General features: G+C 47.5%; 1 long non-coding RNA gene across 1 annotated transcript; it reads right to left on the bottom strand.

The window, feature by feature from the left end:
- Positions 1 to 2,317: 2,317 nt before the first annotated feature.
- LOC141025411 (uncharacterized) lies at positions 2,318 to 5,572 on the bottom strand. The gene is made up of 2 exons (XR_012186881.1): positions 4,398 to 5,572; positions 2,318 to 4,289 (listed from the first exon to the last, which is right to left on the bottom strand). It is a non-coding gene; the product is annotated as an uncharacterized lncRNA (long non-coding RNA).
- Positions 5,573 to 18,788: the final 13,216 nt, after the last annotated feature.

Here is an 18,788-nt window from a genome sequence, read left to right as displayed (position 1 = left end):
TAATCTGCTGGAGGCGCTACGAGGCGCCTCTATCGTAGATGAACATCATGTCCTTATGGACACGGTAATAGAAAAGGTTCAGTTCATCAAAAGCGGACTGACCGAAGCCTGCACTAGCCTTCTAACGGGCTTTGAGGTAAGTAATGTGGTTGTAGGAAAAATATCACAGTATAGAAAGTAGCCCCCGATGCTCTGTTTGGTGTTCAAGAAGAAAAGCCGAACAGAGGATCAAGAATAAATAACGCAGGAGTCTAACATGAATTTTCTATGTGAATAAGCAGGTATCGCTGCAGGCTGCCACTGCTCATGCTGCGGAGGTCTCCGGACTGAAGCAGAAACTGGAGCGGGTCGAGGAGTAGCTCGGCCTCGTGAAGAAGCAGCTGGAGGATAGCCAAGGTATGCAGTAACCTGTGGGTATATTTCGAAAAAAAATGAATAGTCCGACTGGACTAAAGTGTCATAAACTTTATTAGGGGCCACCACCGAGGTGGCAACCCTTAAGAAGGCGCTAGCCGAGGCCGAGGACAAAGTGGCCAAGGAACGCGCCTCGCGCGAGAAGCACGAGGCCCGGGTTGGCGAGGCGCAGCAACAGCCCCAGGGCGCGATAGAGAGATTTGAGTCCCTGGAGCGCGATTGTAAGGCGCAAGAGTCTGAATTGGCGAAGGTTCGCCAGAGCGCGCAGGATGCATGAGCCGAAGCCCAGAGCGCCCTCCAGGAAATTCGGGCTGCCAAGAAGATTACAGCGGGTAAGTCTTTCACCATGCATAGCAAGTATATAGAAGAAATGTTCCTTGTACTCATCCTGAATTTGGATTTCCCAGGGGCGTTTACGGATGTGCCGCGCAGTGTATCCGATGCTGCCGAGTATTATAGAGCCGAAGAAGGGATGTCTACGGAGAAGCTATTCTGGTCCCAACATTTGGGGTCCGAACATCTGGTGCCCTTCCGCGACCAGCTAAAGCAGTTGGTCGAGTTGCACAGGTTGGCAGAGCTAGCCATGAAGGACCTGATAGTCCGGCTGTGGCCTGCCGATCCTATACCTAGCAGCTACTTTGGACTTGTGCAGCGGCTTGTGAGTGCCTGTCTGCGGCTCGAAGCCGTGAAGCGGTCAGTCTGCATTGAAGGTGCGCGTATGGACATTGCCCGCATCAAGATGCATTGGGCGAAGCTGGATGCCAAGAAGCTGATGACCGAGGGACCGCTGGAGGGCAAGGAGCATCGTCGACCCGAGCACTATTTTGACGGTGTTCTGGAGGGGTCACGCCTTGTGGCGGAGCAATGTTCGAAGGATGTTATATTCCCATGAGAACATGTAAATTACCTTGTTCTGTAATATGGAACAATGATGTTATGTAGTATAATATTTATGATTTAAATCTTACCTCCTGTGCGGCCGTTTATTAAATCTAAGGGTTGACCAGTCGTCGGCTTATGCCCCCGCGTAGATAGTATGGGGGTGTTCGGGATAAATCTAAACACTCTTTACTCAACATGCTCGTCCTTAAAGGAGGAGTTTAGCACAACGAACAAGGCAATCAGACTATGCGGCCTTTACCGCCCTCACTTAGCCATAGGAGTTTGACGATTAATAAAGTTGGCGAAGCCCCTGGTGTTCGGAAGGCCGAATTAGGGGCGTTATACACGCCTAATCGGAAGAACCGATTCTTCGCAAGAAGCGGAAAAAATCTCCAACGATTTGGAACCGCGCGAACAGCTGACCGGCTCTCGCCGCATCATGACAGTCAGTTTTCGGCTTTCTCTACTCAGGTGCTTGTCCGGAAGAACCGGGACACAATCGCAGTAGTTCTCCCTTTACTACCCTAGCCGATATAGCGGAACGTAAGGTAGTAAACACAGGAGCCGGACAACCCAACTATTGACAAAAGACATGATTCGGAGCCGATGCATATAATGCTATAAGTTTGGGGTGCCGAACTATACTGTAAAAGTGTTCGGACTTTTATTGCCGTAATGTGGGGTGTGATGAAGCCCCTAGCGTAGCAGTACGTACCATGGTGTACGTGTGCAATGAGTAATAGATACTAAGGTGAGGAAACGGGGAAAATGAAGTAATGAGCTGACGCCACCATTTATTCACCATTGTGATGTAACTAGTATGTCGAGGCGTGCTTTGTACAAGTAATGCGATGAGCGAGTAAGGCTATTTAACATGCCGTAACCAAGGGCGAGCTGCGTATGGGTATGTAAAACAAGTATGGTAATTGTTTATTAGAGATCACCCGGGGGTTCCTGTGGCACCCCGGCTCAGAGAAAACCGGAACGCCCCGTATTCCAGCCCAGAGATCGAGGAGAAGTCTTCTGGAATACGACACTGCTTAGCATAGAACAAACCAGCTTGGTATTATTACACGAATATGAATACAAGGTCTCCGATATTACAATGAATAACATCGGCACGGCGACACTACGCCATCCTCAGTTGCTCTATGCAAGCAGCAGAACAACTCGAAGCAGCGGAACAACGGCGACGGTGGTGAACTCCAATCCGCAGGGACTCTGGCTGGAACGCTTATCCTAGCTCGCAAACAAAGAATCCACGGCAAACAAGCATTCAATTCCGGCATGACCTGCAAACTGGCATGACACGCCAGGTCAGTACATTGAATGTACCTGCAAGCTCACAATAACCAGAAGCATTCAAGACAAACAACAGCATGGCAAATACAGGTTAAGAAGGAAATATTCATGAGGTCATCAGGATAACATGGCAGCCACAATATGAACATGATACAGCTAGAACAACATGAGCATGGCATGAGCATATAAATCTGACGATACTAGCATGCAACATGATGACACTATATACACTAGTTATTCTGCTCGGGTTACTTCGTAACCATCACATGCATTACTTACCAACCTCGGACATCACACGATCATCTCAGGATCAAGTCAAGCTTGGTATAAACAATACCGTAGTAATCATTAAATGACCACAAGGAGCTTGATCTTTACCCATGATTCTCGCACAACATCACGAATATCCAACAACTCGGTATCCTCGATACCACGGTGATCATTCCGACGATCACAACCATGACCAACACTTGGTCTCAAACGGTGATCTTTCCGGTGATCACAACCAACTTATCTCATCATCGAACCGGGGTTGTCATTAATCAAGTTATTATTAATACTGTTGACTCACAGTGGGACCGACACGAACTGGGCCCTTATCCGCGGGCGCGGCTATCGATAGATTTAATATACACTCTGCAGAGGTTAGCACACTATACCCACACCACGGAACCCATGGTCTCGCACTCCCATACGTGCGGACACGGTGTTTCGACAAAACCGATCTACTGTCATGACACTCTCCCGGCCACTCCGACTCACTCCCCATTGGGCTAGTCCTGGGTGGCCCCGTGTCTACCAAAGACACAACAACCACCGCCGTGGTCCGTCCCAAACAGGGACAAAAGCGCTTATCATCCAATCTACGGGCACACAAGGTTATGTCCACCTACCTGATCAGGGTAAGCACGCCCATAACCTTCCCTAGTTGGAGGCACCGGCGAGAGGCACGACAATAGACCCAGTTAGGAACTTCCCATAAAGGTAAGTGTGGCTGCACTGGTCAGCTCGATATGGTGGCACCATGACTCAGTCAACAGTTGTTCAAGTTCAATTTAATCCGGTTAAACTTGAATGCAAATATGCTGAGCCATGATAAAATAACATGATGTAATTACAATGCATGAGCATGATATCAACATAAACACGGGATGCAACATAACTATCCACCATATCCACAATGAATCATATTCAACTGAGCATGGCATACTGACTAACATGAACATCACAAGTACATACTTCTCAAAAACATAGCATGACCACTAGCATCAACAATAAATATCATGCAAGAACATAACAACAATGCAAGCATTTAACCAACGGGATGCAATGAAATATGCATAACAACGGCACTCGGAACAGACGATAGTCATGCACCGAAGACCATTACCGACATCAACATGTACTACTAGCAAGCATAAACATATGAAAGGAATACTGGCAACTAGCAGGGCATGATAACCAGGTGCATAACAACATAGCAAGACAGTAAGCACTAACCCAGAAGCAACAACGATAACCATATTTTAAACAAGCAAACATTTAATAAATATTCAAGTTGAAAACCATGGCTACTGCATGACTATCATGCAACTGGGTATTGTGGCTTGCCTGGGGGTGAAGAAGGCACCGGGAAGAAATGCAAGAAGCTCGCGGAAAGAATTGCCGGAAAACGTTCTCTCTCGGAGGGGCTGATTTAGCGCAAGGGCAAAATGGTCATTTTCACAGTGTCAAACCATAGTGAAAGTGAAACCAACAGAACGGGCTCGACGAGACGAAGGAGTGGGCTTTGGAATCACCTCATTCGGAGTTACGGTTGAAAAGTTGTGAGGAGTTGAAGATCAAGGACCTATTGGTGAAACTTTTTCAGCAAACAGGCCCCTGGTGGAAAAACTGAACGTGCCTGCGGGCCGAATTCTGAAAAGGGAAACGTATTTTCAGCCGCAGAAGAAGAGAATACGCTTTCCTGAAGGGAAATTGTATTTGTATAAAAGAGGAAGGAAATACCCTTTCACATAGCGAAAACGTATTCCAGGAAAACGTTTCCACTTATTCGAGTGGATAAGGTGCTGGCTCACTTACGGGTGGGGTCCGATGGAGAGGGGGCTCGCCTGGCCAGCTGGCAAGGCGTCGTCTTCCTCCCTCTGTTCGCTCACGCGAGGAAGATAGGAGGAACGAGGCCAGGCAGGGGCGCTCAGGCGAGGGGGCCGGCCGGCTCCGGCCATCTCCAGCCGAGACGAGGCCACCAGCGGGTGAGGGAGGCCATGGCGCACCCGTTCAGAGGGTAAGGCGGCGCCGGGGAGGACTGGAGAGGCGGGGAGGTCGCGGCGACGGGAGGCGCCAGGAGCTTCGGGAGACGGGGTTCTCCGGTGGTGCGGGCACTCTGGCGACGAACGGAGGATATGGGGAGGCTGGCGGAGGTGTGGGGAGTGCCGTGGTGGAGATGGGAGAGGGGGAGGAGCTCCGGATGGCCGGGACGACAAGGTGACCGAGAGGCAGAGGCGACGGCCAAACGTGGAGGCCACGGCCAGAAGGCTTTCCGGCGAGGGGAAAAGGGTTGGGGCGACTCGTGGGAGTGTGGGGGAGGCAGTGGACAACACCAGAGGAGAGGGGGAGGCTCGAGCTAGCCGGAACCGAGGAGGAACCGCGGCGGCCGAGGCGAACTCCGGCGAAAAGAAGAGAGGGCCGAGGACTCCGGTGGGCTAGGGAGGCAAGTGAGGAGTTGATGAGCTTCGGGAGGGCTCGGGGCACGCTTATATAGCCGAGGGGAAGGCTCTGGAGCACGCTAGCGAGCTCGAGCAGTGCTCTAATGGAGGTCAGTGGCTGGGCATCACAGGGGCGTGGAGTTAGTGGCTCATTTGTGGCGAACCACGACGAGGCACCGATGCAGGGAGATGCAGTAGAGCACGGGAGAGCTCCAGGACACGAAGGGAGGTCGAGAAGAGGAGGGAGGAGAGGAGAACAGTGGCCGGAACAAGCCAGAGCACGCGTTCAGCCATGACGCAAGCGTGACCACCACGCGCACTGGCGCAATCGTAGCTCTTTGGCGTGGCCGAGCATGTCTAGTAGATTTACCTTTGTGCCCTTAATCAAAATGAGGAAATAAATTGGTACAGGGGCAACGAAGAGATTTGCACTTAGCTCCAAAAGTAAATCAGTAAGAAGGTGTTTGTAACTTCCTGTGGTTAAACCAGCTAGGTAACATGGTAAATAGTTTGTCTGGCGATGATCACACACTAAGGTGATGCTGATCACCAAATATCAGACTAATAGGAGTAGTTTGGATGAGGGTTGCTGTAGAAAGTCAAAACTGGCCAGAAACAGCGATTTCGATGATACACTCACATACTTGATCTATGTGAGCTTAAGTTTGGCAGAGAGGGATTATATGATGGTATGAAGCTGCTGTAAAGATTTCATGCCATTTGGAAATACCAAAGTGGCACTTTCTTCACAAAGCTTCATTCTGGACAGAAACTTGCAAAAATTCTAGAGGAATAATGGCTTGATGAACCATGCTCACAATGGGTGGAGGTAAGTTATATGGATAATAGAAGGCCTACAAAAATTTTCAGCCATAATGGAGCAAGATAAAATATACTTGCTTCACAAACTGAAATTTTGGACAGAATCAAAGAATTGAAGATGAGCTCACATGGAGGCATTACATGAGCTCTAATTTGGTGGAAGGCTATGATATGATGATATGAGGGATCATGCAAAATGGCAACTCATTTGGATATGCCTTGCTTGCACCTCCTTCACAAAGCTTCTTTCTGGATAGAAACTTTGAAAAATCATAATTAAATAATTACTAGGAAAATGAGGTTGCATTTTGTCATGTGGAAATTATATGGACAGGAAAAGGTGTCCAAGTAGTTTGAGGTCAATTGGGAAAAGGAAAATAGCACTTGCTTCACAATGTGCCATTTAGGGCAGAATAGGAAATGAATTATTTGAGCATGATGATAAACATGACAAATGAAATATTTTGCCATATTTTAGAAATATATGACCCAAACAATTTATGATAATTATTTGGGAATTTTAGGAGTTATGGAAATAAAGGTTGCTTCACAACCTAGGGCAATTTGAGTTATTCCTTTAATAGAAAAGGAATATTCCGAATAAAAAGAATATTGGGATTTGGGCTAGGATGAAAATGACAGGGTCTAGGGAAGGATTTGGGTATGACAAGCCACTCTGGAAGCAAAGAAGAGTTCATCTTCTTCACTTTCCAGACCATAAAGCCACGGAAAAAGAAAACTCAAGCAAAAACCTCAGAACAACAAAAGAAAAAGAAAGGGCCAAAAATCTGGCTGTCACAAACCTTACCCCCTTAAAGAAATCTCGTCCTCGAGATTTGGTTGCTCAGGGTACAAGTATGAAGATACTGACTTAAGGAAACCGTTTCCAACTCGGGTATCCTTTTTCTTATTTTTGTTCCCACTAAATTTTTATCTGACTCGCCCTGGGGTGGTTTGCTTTAATATATCCATATTCTGACAGATCTTACCTTGCTTGTTCATGCTTATACAGGCTCCAATTTCTTTTTAGATCTATTGACTTAGCTGGCTGTGATTGATTCTCACGACTGAAATATATGTCGGTCTCACAAATCCAAGAGTGATTTCCGCTGGGTGTGTCATCCGGCACTGACAATCTTTCATGAAGTGGTGATCAGATTTTTCTAGTGGACACCCAAGCTCTAACTCCTTGCATTGGGTTTCTCCACTAAATGCAGGTCCTTCGGGTTCCAAACAGTGAGTTGGGTCATAACCGCTTTCCTGACAGATTCTAGCTTATCGCGGAAGTTTCTGAATCATCTTAACTGGTTCCACTGTCTTGAGTATCAGATCCGTACCAAATATTTGATTGTCGCCTGTCGTGGCGAGCAATAAGAGTTTGACCTGTGTGATAATATCTGCAGACCTGACTGACGGTGGTTCTGCACCACGTGGGTCTTGCAACAATTTTCATACCTGCATCACTCGTCTTGCTCCTTCATTATTGTTTTCTTGGTCTGGATCCTTGGCTGAAAGAGCTGGGTCATATTGCTTCCTCATATCACCATAGGTACTGTGGGTCAATTTTTCGGCAATCGTAGCTTATCCTCATTTTCCTGACAGGGTACCCCATTAAATGGCAGGTTCAACACCCCTCAAGTCCTGACCACAGGAAAATGATCATCCGAACATTGAGCTCATTGATGTCGTCAATCCTCATAATCCTTTGTTACACTGCGGTGTATACTGGCTTTCTTCTCTTAGCCATCCTCACGTGATTGTCAGATCCTCATCCGAGTGACTTGTAAGATCTTGGTGGTATGCTCACCGCATATATATGAGAATCTGATTCCCGGGACAGACGTGTATTCTGACTGATTCTTGCTTCTGACCAAAATGTTGTGGATCTGATTCTTGGGATTCACTGCCATATGCTGTCAATTCTCAGCGTACTACCTTGTACCAATGTCTTACTGAGGAAGATTGGCTGGCTTGTGCTCGAAACTTTCATCGGACAGCTTGCTGAAGAAGACTGGGTATCATGCTTTAGAAGCTTACCCCCTTAAAGACTTTGCAGGGGAAAGACTCAGTACCTTATGCCGAAAGCTTTCGCGGTTGCTTACTGAAGAAGGCAGAGTACCTTGTACGGGAAATCATCCATGCATCGTACTGAGGAAGATAGATGAATCTTCCTTGGAAGCTTCTCGGGTATCTAGTGAGGGAAGATTGGGTTACTTACACCAGAAGCTTCTTATTGTGATATGCGGACCAATTTCCACATATATAACCATCTTAATATTTTTGTTATTGATTTCTTGTATGAAACGGGGTTTTGCAAGACTATCCTCCTTTCTGAGTACATGCCATATTTTTGCTTGCTTCCAGGTACATCGGGTTCCAAAATCATCCTGAACGAAAAATTAAACTTGTATCTGAGCCATACCTTTAATATTTTGTCCACCTTGCACACAATTTATCTTCTTGCTGATTTGATCATTTCAGCTATGAGTAGTGCACGTTAATGCAAACTTTATACTCACATTCCATCCAGGATTTCTTTTGTATTCAGACGAGCTATTTCCAATTTCACCGCAGTCTCCTGACAATTCCATTCTGTTTAGCTGAGTTTCCAAATATATGCATTTCTTGCTGACTCTTCGGGTCCGGTGTTGGCTGACGAGCAACTTTAATAGGGGAAAAATTGTAACACCGAAGGCCCAAAGAAAGAAACAAAAGAAACGACTAAAACAAAAGCACACAAGCATACTACTAATTTAATTAATCAAGCAATCATCACATATTACTGCTACTCACACCATAATATGCATGCACACCTAAGCACACAAATCGCGCGAAAACTTCGGTATTACGGTCTAATATGTTGTGGCGGTGTGCACAAAAATTATATCCATGTGTGGAAGGAGTTGGCGTAACCGAAGCTACACCAAGCACTGGCTGAACAGTGGCTGGATCTGGATGGATACACGGACTTGACGATCAAGTAGCGAGACACAAAAGTCACGACCACCTCATCATCAAGCGTACGAAGGGAATCGTACCCGTCCAAAGAATGAAATGACATGGCAAGATAACAGTGGAAAACTGGGTTTATTAGCATTGCCCTTTTCTGATAACAAAGATCAGCAAGGGTTGCCAAGGGGACGAGATGGAGGGCATGGATGATGATGTAGTCGCATCACACCGAGGAGCCGGCATGCTAAGAAAGATGGTGCAGGCGGTGGACCAAAAACGATGACACCTACACTCGCAAGATTAACCGTTAGTGACAAAATAACAATCTATATGCATGCTATGCGACAAACAAATGCAACAAACCAACTGGGGTCTATACTACCGCTTTCTAACGTTCGCGCGGGCTAGGACATCCTACAGCCAGACCTGCTCTGATACCAAGCCTGTGGCACCCCGACTCAGAGAAAACCGGAACGCCCCGTATTCCAGCCTAGAGATCGAGGAGAAGTCTTCTGGAATACGGCACTGCGTAGCATAGAACAAACCAGCTTGGTATTATTACACGAATATGAATACAAGGTCTCCGATATTACAATGAATAACATCGGCATGGCGACACTAAGCCATCCTCAGTTGCTCAATGCAAGCAGCAGAACAACTCGAAGCAGCGGAAAAACTTCTAGCAGCGGAACAACGACGACGGTGGTGAACTCCAATCCATAGGGACTCTGGCTGGAACGCTTATCCTAGCTCGCAAACAAAGAATCCACGGCAAACAAACATTCAATTCCGGCATGACCTGCAAACTGGCATGACACCCAGGTCAGTACATTGAATGTACGTGCAAGCTCACAATAACCAGAAGCATTCAAGACAAACAACAGCATGGCAATTATAGGTTAAGCAGGAAATATTCATGAGGTCATCAGGATAACATGGCAGCCACAATATGAACATGATACAGCTAGAACAACATGAGCATGGCATGAGCATATAAATCTAACGATACTAGCATGCAGCATGCAACATGATGGCACTATATACACCATTTCTTCTGCTCGGGTTACTTCGTAACGATCACATGCATTACTTACCAACCTCGGACATCACACGATCATCTGAGGATCAAATCAAGCTTGGTATAAACAATACCGTAGTAATCATTAAATGACCACAAGGAGCTTGATCTTTACCCATGATTCTCGCACAACATCACGAATATCCAACAACTCGGTATCCTCGATACCACGGTGATCATTCCGACGATGACAACCATGACCAACACTTGGTCTCAAACGGTGATCTTTCCGGCGATCACAACCAACTTATCTCATCATCGAACCGAGGTTGTCATTAATCAAGTTATTATTAATACTGTTGACTCACAGTGGGACCGGCACGAACTGGGCCCTTATCCGTGGGCGCGGCTATCGATAGATTTAATATACACTCTGCAGAGGTTAGCACACTATACCCACACCACGGAACCCATGGTCTCGCACTCCCATACGTGCGGACACGGTGTTCCGACAAAACCGATCTACTGTCATGACACTCGCCCGGCCACTCCGACTCACTCCCCATTGGGCTAGTCCTGGGTGGCCCCGTGTCTACCAAAGACACAACGACCACCATCATGGTCCGTCCCAAACAGGGACAAAAGCGCTTATCATCCAATCTACGGGCACACAAGGTTATGTCCACCTACCTGATCAGGGTAAGCACGCCCATAACCTTCCCTAGTTGGAGGCACCGGCGAGAGGCACGACAATAGACCCAGTTAGGACCTTCCCATAGAGGTAAGTGTGGCTGCACTGGTCAGCTCGATATGGTGGCACCATGACTCAGTCAACAGTTGTTCAAGTTCAATTTAATCCGGTTAAACTTGAATGCAAATATGCTGAGCCATGATAAAATAACATGATGTAATTACAATGCATGAGGATGATATCAACATAAACACGGGATGCAACATAACTATCCACCATATCCGCAATGAATCATATTCAACTGAGCATGGCATACTGACTAACATGAACATAACAAGTACATACTTCTCAGAAACATAGCATGACCACTAGCATCAACTATAAATATCATGCAAGAACATAACAACAATGCAAGCATTTAACCAACGGGATGCAATGAAATATGCATAACAACGGCACTCGGAACAGACGATAGTCATGCACCGAAGACCATTACCGACATCAACATGTACTACTAGCAAGCATAAACATATGAAAGGAATACTGGCAACTAGCAGGGCATGATAACCAGGTGCATAACAACATAGCAAGACAGTAAGCACTAACCCAGAAGCAACAACGATAACCATATTTTAAACAAGCAAACATTTAATAAATATTCAAGTTGAAAACCATGGCTACTGCATGACTATCATGCAACTGTTGACTGAGTCATGGTGCCACCACGCGCACTGGCGCAATCGTAGCTCTTTGGCGTGGCCGACCATGTCTAGTAGATTTACCTTTGTGCCCTTAGTCAAAATGAGGAAATAAATCGGTCCAGGGGCAAAGAAGAGATTTGCACTTAGCTCCAAAAGTAAATCAGTAAGAAGGTGTTTGTAACTTCCTGTGGTTAAACCAGCTAGGTAACATGGTAAAGAGTTTGTCTGGCGATGATCACACACTAAGGTAATGTTGATCACCAAACATCAGACTAATAGAAGGATTTTAGATGAGGGTTGCTGTAGAAAGTGCAAAACTGGCCAGAATTAGGGATTTGGATGATACACACACATACTTGATCTCTGTGAGCTGAAGTTTGGCAGAGAGGGGTTATATGATGGTATGCAGCTGCTGTAAAGATTTCATGTCATTTGGAAATACCAAAGTGGCACTTGCTTCACAAAGCTTCATTCTGGACAGAAACTTGGAAAAATTCTAGAGGCATAATGGCTTAATGAACCATGCTCGAAATGGGTTGAGGTAAGTTATATGGATAATATAAGGCCTAGAAAAATTGCCAGCCATAATGGAGCAAGATAAAATATACTTGCTTCATAAACTGAAATTTTGGACAGAATAAAAGAATTGAAGATGAGCTTACATGGAGGCATGACATGAGCTCTACTTTGGTGGAAAGATATGATATGATGATATGAGGGATCATGCAAAATCTCAACTCATTTGGATATGCCTAGCTTGCACCTCCTTCACAAAGCTTCTTTCTGGATAGAAACTTTGAAAAATCATAATTAAATAATTACTAGGCAAATGAGGTTGCATTTTGGCATGTGGCAATGATATGGAGAGGAAAAGGTGTCCAAGGAGTTTGACTTCAATTGGGAAAAGGAAAATAGCACTTGCTTCACAATGTGCCATTTAGGGCAGAATAGGAAATGAATTATTTGAGCATGATGATAAACAAGAAAAATGAAATATTTTGCCATATTGGAGAAATATATGACCCAAACAATTTATGAGAATTATTTGGGAATTTTATGAGTGATGGAAATAAAGGTTGCTTCACAACCTAGGGCAATTTGAGTTATTCCTTTAATAGAAAAGGAATATTCCCAATAAAAAGAACATTGGGATTTGGGATAGGATGAAAATGACAGGGTCTAGGGAAGTATTTGGGTATGACAAGCCACTCTGGAAGCAAAGAAGAGTTCATCTTCTTCACTTTCCAGGCCACAAAGCCATGGAAAAAGAAAACTCAAGCAAAAACCTCAGAACAACAAAAGAAAAAGAAATGGCCAAAAATCAGGCTGTCACAGTTCCCCTGTACGCCAAAGATCCTTGCCTCCTTAGTGTGTTCTGAAAGCAGGTTGTCTGTATGAACCTCGAAAAGAGAAGAAAACCCATAAAAAAAGGGTAAAAGCGGGCGAATCCCAGGGTCGGTCAAGCCGTACTGTGGACCGCGAACGATTTATGCCTCCGTCGATACCCATGGGGTTTTGAATGCATAGTTTATGTACGCGCGGCAGTAATGCCGTTACCTCATCGGGGCTGGGACGGAGGCCGAATTGCTAGGCTCGTGACGAGCCGAGTTGTCCTGATGCAGTGTTGTCTGGACCCTCTTGATGATGTCCAGGGGCTCGGCAGCCGGATTATGATGCTGCTTGAGAAGGCCGTTCTGTATTTCTGCTGCTAGGGCGGCGGTGTGCTCCTCTGTACGGAGGGAGCATTCTGTGTTTCCATTTACTGTAATGACGCCACGTGGACCGGGCATCTTGATCTTGAGATAAGCATAATGTGGTATCACGTTGAATCTAGCGAATGCGGTTCGTCCGAGCAGGGCGTGATAGCCGCTGCAAAATGGGACGATATCAAAGATTAGTTCTTCGCTTCGAAAGTTATCCGGGGAACCGAATACTACCTCCAGCGTTATTGAGCCTGTACAACGAGCCTTTATGCCTAGTATGACTCCTTTAAAGGTAGTCTTTATTGGTTTGATTCATGAGGGGTTAATGCCAGTCTTCCGCACTGTGTCCTGATAGAGCAAGTTGAGGCTGCTACCACCGTCCATTAGGACTCGTGTTAGGTGAAATCCGTCAATGACTGGGTTGAGGACCAGTGCGGCTGAACCGCCATGGTGGATGCTGGTTGGATGATCTCGGTGATCGAAGGTGATCGGGAACGACGACCACGTATTGAATTTTAGGGCGACTGGCTCTACCGCGTAAACGTCCCTAAGTGCTCGCTTACGCTCCCTGTGTGTGGCGTATATCATGTTCACCGTTTTGACTTGAGGGGGGAATTTCTTTTGCCCCCCCACCCCGTGCTCGGCTGCCGGGGCTCCTCGTCATCGTCCTCGCTCTATGATTCCCCTTTTTTGCTGTTTACCTTGCTGGCTTGTTTAAAGACCCGACAATCTCTGTTAGTATGGTTTGCCGGTTTGTCTGGGGTGCCATGTATTTGGCAAGGACGATCGAGTATGCGGTCCAAGCTGGATGGTCTTCCGCTGCTCCTTTTATAGGGCTTCTTTCACTGGCCGGACTTGGAGCCACTGAATCCGGCATGAACTGTTGTGTCATCGGTGTTATCGCCATTGCTGCGCCGTTTGTGTCTGTTGCGCCGGAGCTTGCCGGTGCTATTTTTGTCCTCGGAGGGGCCTGTGTCGTTGGTTGTGTTTGTACTGCGAGCCAGCCAACTATCCTCTCCCGCGCAGAAGCGGGTCATAAGTGCCGTGAGGGCTGCCATGGACCTCGGCTTTTCTTGGCCGAGGTGGCGGGCGAGCCATTCGTCCCGGATGCTATGCTTAAAGGCCGCTAGGGCTTCGGCATCCGGACAGTCAACGATCTGGTTCTTTTTAGTTAGGAACCTAGTCCAGAATTTTCTGGCTAATTCTCCGGGTTGTTGAACTATGTGGCTTAAGTCATCGGTGTCTGGTGGCCGGACATATGTTCCCTGGAAGTTGTCCAGGAAGGCTTCTTCCAAGTCCTCCCAGCTGCCGATAGAATTTTCAGGCAGGCTGTTAAGCCAGTGCCGAGCTGACCCTTTAAGCTTTAGTGGGAGGTATTTAATGGTGTGGAGGTCATCTCCTCGAGCCATATGGATATGGAGAATGAAATCCTCGATCCATACTACGGGATCGATTGTGCCGTCGTATGATTCGATATTGACGGGCTTCAACCCCTCGGGGAATTCGTGATCGAGTACTTCATCTGTGAAGCAGAGAGGGTGTGCGGCACCTCTATACCGGGCCACATCGCGGCGTAGCTCTGACGGAGTCCGTCTGCGGCATTCGGCCCGGGCGTGGTTAGGTTTGTCACGTCCGAATAGGTAGCTGTCGTCGTGCCTCGAGGCACGTCCTCGCGATCCGTAGATCGATCTTGTATGTCCTGCTCTATTGTCCAGGGTCTGCCGGAGGTCATACGTGTGACCCCGAACTCTTTCGTCTCTATTTTTGCGGGGCGGTGGGGCAGGCTGCTCTTCGGCCTGAGTTGCCGCTTTAACCCGACGGCGGGGTGGCCGGTCGGCCGCCCTGTCTCGACCACGTGGTGGTCGTTCCGCATTATGCGAGGGAGATGTGTGCTCCGGTGCCTCCTCATCGAATTGAGGTAGCAGTCTGCGTTTCGGGTAGCTCTTGGCTGGGCGCTTGAGGCCGTATTCTTCGGCTGTCAGGACGTTAGTCCATCTGTCGACGAGCAGATCTTGTTCGGCTTGAAGTTGCTGGTGTTTCTTTTTCAGGCTCCTTGAAGTGGCTATGAGCTGGAGTTTAAAGCGCTCCTGCTCTAGAGGATCCTCAGGCACGATGAAGTCTTCGTTGCCGAGGCTTGTCTCCTCTTTGGAGGGTGGGCGGTAACTATCGTCCTCCGAGTCATCTTCTATGGCCTGTTCATCAGGTTTGTCTTGCCTGTTGTCATGTTCCTCCTGTTCGGATGTGGCTCCGACAGGGTCTTCGTTGTTTTCGGCGTCACCCGGAGTACTATTTTCTCCGGTGCCAGTGTTGCTATCTTTTGAGGGACGAGGCTTAGAGCGGCGTTTGGGGCACCGGCGCTTGGACTGCGTCTCAGAGGGTTTATTCACGTCTGGCTCTTCTTTGTCGTCGCCAGATCCTTTAGGTGTATCAACCATGTACACGTCGTACGAAGAGGTGGCCGTCCAGGGTCTAGTGAACGACGGGTCTTGGCCTTGCTCCTTGTTGGCATCGTCGTCCATATCGTCGATGTCTTCAGAGCCATAGTCAAGCACGCCGGTTTTAAGTCATCGATGGTGGCTATGAAGTGGGTGGCGGGTGGGAAGCAAAATTCCTCGTCGTCCGCCTCTAGCTCGAACCGAACATAGTTCGGCTGTGAGTCTTCTTCCAAGGACAAGTTCTTCAAAGAGCTTAGTATGTCACCCAAAGGTGAATGCTGGAAGATGTCTGCGGCGCTAAATTCGAAAATCGATAACCGATCCAGCTTGGTGTCCGCAGGCGCACCTGATCCGGAACGTGTAGCCGGAGATGAGTCCGGAGTTCCACTGACGCAAGCATTGCAGGATGTCGAGTCTGTGTGCGGCTCCACGCCGCGGACTTTGTGGCCTTGGAGGGCACGATCTGCTTCGGTTCTAAGGCCGTTGCAGCAACAGGATCCATCTCCTGGATGTGATCCGATGACAGATTTAAGTCATGTTCATCGAAGAGAGGGGGAGCGATCGCCGCAGTCTTAAATCCATCGAAGATCAAGTCTCCACGGATATCCGCGACGTAGTTCAAGCTTCCCAATCTGACCTGACGGCCAGGGGTGCGGCTACCGACCTGCTCCAGATGGCCAAGCGAGTTGGCCCGCAGTACAAAGTCGCCGAACACAAAAATTTGTCTGGGAGGAAGACTCCTCCTTGGACGGCATTATTATTGACAATTGAAGGGGCCATTAAACCTTTTGTCGACGGCACAGTGGAACTCTCAATGAAAGCACCAATGTCGGTGTCAAAACTGCTGGATCTCGGGTAGGGGGCCCCGAACTGTGCGTCTAGGATCGATGGTAACAGGAGACGGGGGACACGATGTTTACCCAGGTTCGGGCCCTCTCTACGGAGGTAATACCCTACTTCCTGCTTGATTAATCTTGATGAATATGAGTGTTACAAGAGTTGATCTACCACGAGATCATAATGGCTAAACCCTAGAAGTCTAGCCTATGTGAATATGGTAATTAGTCTGTCTCTATCCGGACTATGCTCTCCGTTTTATATAGGCACCGGAGAGATCTAGGGTTACATGGGGTCGGTTACATAAGAGGGAATCTTCATAGTCGGTCGCCTAGCTTGCCTTCCACGCCAAGGAGAGTCCAATCCGGATACGGGTATAGTCTTCGGCCTTCATATCTTCAGAGCCCATCAGTCTGGCCCATGGATAACAGGCCGGACGCCTGAGGACCCCTTAGTCCAGGACTCCCTCAGTGCATGCTTTGAACATCTGGCGACACTATCTGATTGGAAAGAAGTGCTAGATATTCACTGACCATAAGAGTCTCAAGTATATATTCACTAAGCCTGATTTGAACCTTCGACAGCGAAGATGGCTCGAATTGGTTAAGGACTACAACCTCGGGATAAATTATCACCCGGGCAAAGCTAATGTGGTGGCTGACGCCCTCAGCCGCAAACCAGCCAACCTTAATGCGCTAATGGATTCATTGCCTCCTGAGCTTTATGAAGAAATCATGCAGCTCAATTTGGTAATCACCGACGCCCGTCTTGCCAATATATTGGAAGTTGCCCCTACTCTCGAAGAAGAAATTCGCAGCGCGCAAGCAAATGATGAAAGGTTAAAAATATATGTTCAGAAGATGCACCAAGGGCGTGCACCGGACTTCTCTATGGATCAGCAAGGCTCGCTAAGATTCCGAGGAAGACTCTGCGTACCCAACCAAGGAAGTCTGAAGAAGAAAATATTGGCCGAAGCGCATGAAGCACCATACTCAATTCATCCCGGTGGTACCAAAATGTATGAGGACCTTCATCAGGTATTTTGGTGGGATGGAATGAAGAAAGACATCGCATACTTTGTGGCCTGTTGCGACGTATGAAATAAGGTAAAGGCGGAACACCAAAAACCAACCGGACTCCTCCAACCTCTGCCGGTATCCCAATGGAAATGGGATGATATCTGCATGGACTTCATCACCGGACTACCAAGGTCTCATCGAGGAAACGACGCAATATGGGTCATAGTGGACACCTTAACGAAGGTGGCACACTTCCTTCCTATCTGGACCACATACCGTGCAAATCAACTCGCACAGCTGTATGTGTCAAGAATCGTCAGTCTGCATGGAGCACCCAAGACTATCACCTCCGACCGGGGATCTCTCTTCACCTCCGCATTTTTGTCCCGACTACATCAAGCCTTGGGGACCGCTTTGAAATACAGCACGGCCTATCATCCTCAGACAGATGGACAGACTGAGTGAGCAAATCAAATACTCGAAGATATGCTCAGGGCATGTACATTGGCCCAAGGAACCAAGTGGGAAGACTGTCTGCCCTACGCTGAGTTTTCCTACAACAACAGTTTCCAGGCCAGCTTAAAGATGTCACCCTACGAAGCCTTGTATGGCCGGAAATGCCGCACTCCATTGAACTGGTCTCAAACCGGAGACAGCCGCATTTTTGGGACCGACTTAATGCTTGAAGCGGAGAAGCAAGTCAAGGAAATCCGCGACAGACTGCAATTGGCCAAATCTCGACAGAAGAGCTACTTTGATGCCAAACATCGTCAGATCAGCTTCGAACCCGGAGAACACGTATATCTCCGAGTCACCCCTATGAAAGGATTCAAGAGGTTCCAGACCCACAAAAAATTGGCACCCAGATATATCGGTCCATTCCCCGTCATGGCCAGAGTCAGTACGGTTGCATATCAGTTGGAATTGCCACCGGAACTGTCAGAAGTACACAACGTGTTTCACATATCACAGCTAAGAAGATGTATCTCGCCACCGGAGAAAAGGACTGATATGGTAGAGATAGAATTGGCTAAGGATTTGACTTATGAGGAAAAGCCAATCAGAATATTGGATCAGGCAGAAAGGGTCACCTGCATCAAAGAAAGAAGGTTTTACAAGGTTCAGTGGGAGCACCACACCGAAGAGGAAGCGACCTGGGAAAGAGAGGAATTTTTAAGGACTACATACCCAGAATGGTTTTCCCAAGCAACCAAATCTCGAGGACGAGATCCATCTTAAGTGGGGGAGGTTTGTGACAGCCTGGATTTTGCCTTCTCTCTTTTTCCGGACTTGCCTTCTCTCCCTTT

The sequence above is a fragment of the Aegilops tauschii genome, chromosome 6, assembly GCF_002575655.3.
Source record: "Aegilops tauschii subsp. strangulata cultivar AL8/78 chromosome 6, Aet v6.0, whole genome shotgun sequence".
NCBI lineage: Eukaryota > Viridiplantae > Streptophyta > Magnoliopsida > Poales > Poaceae > Aegilops > Aegilops tauschii.
This window is presented reverse-complemented; position numbering and strand designations above follow the sequence as displayed.